The sequence below is a fragment of the Pinus tabuliformis genome, chromosome X, assembly GCF_031772625.1.
Source record: "Pinus tabuliformis cultivar Carrire ecotype Pingquan chromosome X, CPIR1, whole genome shotgun sequence".
In the NCBI taxonomy this organism is placed as follows: Eukaryota; Viridiplantae; Streptophyta; class Pinopsida; order Pinales; family Pinaceae; genus Pinus; species Pinus tabuliformis.
The window spans coordinates 701,156,983-701,160,650 of record NC_142308.1 but is presented as its reverse complement, the minus strand read 5'-3'; positions in this window follow the sequence as shown (position 1 = coordinate 701,160,650).

The window sequence follows — 3,668 nt, the reverse complement described above, 5'->3', positions numbered from 1 at the left end:
TATATCATAATGCCAACAATCTCCCCCTTTGACATCAAGGGCAAAGGGTCATGCTCCCCCTGAGTCCATGTTGAATTCTCTGATATGCTGAAATGTATTGATTGAGTCCATGCTCTCCCTGAGCACAAGTAAAGTCTACAAGAAGATTTTCTAAAAGAATAACATGACTCTATAAATTAACTATGTGAGGATGACCTTCCCATCACCAATGACTCATACATCCATCTCCCAACCAAGTGGGGATATACCAAAAATAACTCATCCACCCACTGAGTGGAGATATACCAATTGTTTATACATGACAAAAACAAGAAATATTACATCATCCATCCCATGCATAGTGGGGCTACAAATTAGGTCTTTTCATGACCTTTACATTAAATGATATACATGACATTTATAATAAGGAAAACTGATATAAACAAGACCATGATAGTCATCAACAACTATCATACACCATATATGATCTACACCATCAGCAACATCAGGATCAACAGCCTGTATATTTCCATCATCAAAAGAGTCACCTGAATCAAAACAATTATGCGGATTTGTACCAAGATCTTCTAAGATAATGCCAACAATGCATTATTAGAAGCATATTCTCCCCTTGAACCTGTGCCAGATGTTCACTGTCAGATCTTATTATTGCATATATCAGTAAGAAATATCAAGGCATCATCATCAACCAAATATACATCAAGTTATCAACAACTTATAAGGACCAACATATTTCCACATGATATCAGCAAATTGTAACCATCATCAAACAGAGCAGATAATTGGCAGAACCATATCAGACCCCTTTTTCCTGAGTCTGGCCCACTGCTTTTCCTCAAACCAACATATACGCGACTGTTCCCACAAAAACTCGTGTATGTATGCGACTACGTTTCATGAAACTCACGTATAACAACCTTTCTCTCAAAAATAGGATTTAACAGTAGGATGATGCAGCAACTACTCCCAGCTTTTGTTTGAGATATTCAAATGTCTCTTTCGGCAGTGGTTTAGTGAATATATCAGCAGCCTGTTCTTTGGAGGGAACATACTCCAATTTGACCTTTTTCTCAAGCACTTGTTCACGTAGAAAATGATATTTGATGGGTATGTGCTTGGTCTTGGAGGGCATGACTGGATTCTTTGAAATACAGATGGCACTTGTATTATCATATAGAATGGAGATGGGTGGATTATATGTGATCTAAATGTCTTGCAAGGTTCGCATCATCCAAAGTAGTTGTGTGCAGTAAGATGTAGCAACCACATATTCTGCATCAGTTGTAGATAATGATAGTGAACTTTGCTTCTTGCTGAACCAAGACACTAACCTGGAACCCATATAGAATGCACCACCACTAGTGCTTTTTCTGTCATCAACACTTCCTACCCAATCTACATCTGTATATGCATGAAGAGTAAGATCTGTATCTCTAGGATACCACAAACCAAAGTTCTATGTTCCTTGAAGATGTTTAAAAATCCTTTTGACTGCCTGAAGGTGTGATTCCTTTGGATTTGCTTGAAATCTTCCAACTATTGCAACTGCATGCATGATGTCAGGTTAGGTACTTGCTAGATAAAGTAGACTGCCAATCATGGATATGTAAGTTGGTTAATGTACTGTTATTGATTCATCATTTTAGCTGAGATTGCATCCTGTTACCATTGGGGTACATACTAGTTTAGAATCTTCCATGTCATACTTTTTCAAGATCTATTTGAGATATTTGGTTTGTGAAAGAAAAATACCATCTTTATTTTGTTAAACTTGTATACCAAGAAAATAGGTAAGCTCACCAAGCAAGGACATGTCAAATTCTTGCTACATTACTGAAGCAAAATTCTGACTCATGGATTCTTCATTGCTACCAAAAATGATATCATCAACATAAACAACAATTATTATCAATTTATCAGTGTCAATCTTTGTATATAGATTGCTATCTGCTGACCCATTTGAAAAACCCTATTGGTGGAGATATTTGTCAAGACGGTAATACCAGGCCCTTGGAGCCTGTTTTAGACCATAGAGAGCCTTTTTGAGTCTGCATACAAGTTTTTCATCATTTCCAAGAATGAATCCTTTTGGTTGTTCAATATAAACTTCTTCTTCTAAGTCCCCATTAAGGAAGGTGGAGTTTACATCCATTTGGTATACTTTGAATTTCTAAAAACTAGAAAGAGCAAGAAACATCCTTATGGCTTCAAGTCTAGCAACAAGTGCAAAATTTTCTTCAAAATCTATACCTTCTTGTTGAGCATACCCTTTACAAACAAGTCTGCCCTTGTTTCTAATAACTTCTCCATTTTCATTCAGCTTGTTTTTGAATATCCATTTAGTACCTATGATATTCTTATCATGAGGTCTACGAACTAATTCCCAAGTATTATTCTTTTCAATTTTCTCAAGTTCTTCATTCATGGCCTTGACCCAACATTCATCTTTGCATGCTTCATTTACATTTTGAGATTCGGTGGATGATAGTAATGCTAGATAGCTTGAGGTTTCTATAATAGTTCTTCTTGTCTGTACACTTGCCTCTTTTCCCCCTAAAATTTGAGTTTATGGATGAATTTTCTGAACATACCTGGATGGAGTCTTTTGTTCTACCGTTATCTCTTCTTCTAGTGCTTCATTGGTTTCTTCTTCAGAATCATTGTGATTTGATGTGGGAAAATAATCCCCATCTTCTTCATTGTCATAATCTTCGGATTTTATCTATTTTGGATTTTTGCATGCTTCATCAACTACAACATCAATACTTTCAACAATTTTCCCAAGTCTTTTATTATAACATTTATATCCTTTACTTCAGGAAGAGTAACCAAGAAGAATACCTTCATCTGCTCTGGGCTCAAACTTACCAAGTTTTTCATTAGTGCTTTTGATATAGAATTTGCTTCCAAAAACTTTAAAGTATTTTACCGTAGGAGTCTTACCATACCAAAGTTCATGTGGAGTTTGAGTGCTTTTTACCCGAATATTTGCTTGGTTGAGAATAGTTACGGTGGCGAATGCAGCTTCCCCCGGAAGGTTGCAGGAGTTTCAGATTCATCTAGCATAGCTCGAGCCATTTGTTGAACAGTTCCGTTCATTCTTTCTACCACTCCATTTCGTTGAGTCCTTGTGGTGGAGAACTACCTTTTTATTCCATGTTGTTCGCAAAATTCAAAGAATTCATCTGAGGTAAATTCCCCTCCTCGATTAGATCTGAGGCATTTGATTTTGCGATCTGATTCATTTTCAACCAAAGCTTTGAAGGCTTTGACTTTTCAAATGCTTCATCTTTATGCTTTAGAAGACATATCCAACACATTCTAGAAAAATCATCAATGAGTAATATAAAGTATTCTTCTCCACGAGGTGACTTTTTCCTTGATGGTCCACATAAATCAGTATGAACAAGTTCAAGAGGCTTACTAGCTGACCCTTGTTTTTCAATGAAGTGAGATCTGGTTTGCTTACCGAATTGACATGGTTTGCATATTGTATTTTTAGGAATGTTGATATCTGGAAGATCATGAATAGCCTGGAACCTGCATGATTTTATTATTTGAGAAAAGCTTAGATGTCCCAATCTTCTGTACCATAGCCAGTTTTCATCATTTTTGCTTAGATAGCATTGTTGTTGTCCTCCCTTGAGTATGTATAAGTTGTTTGGAGT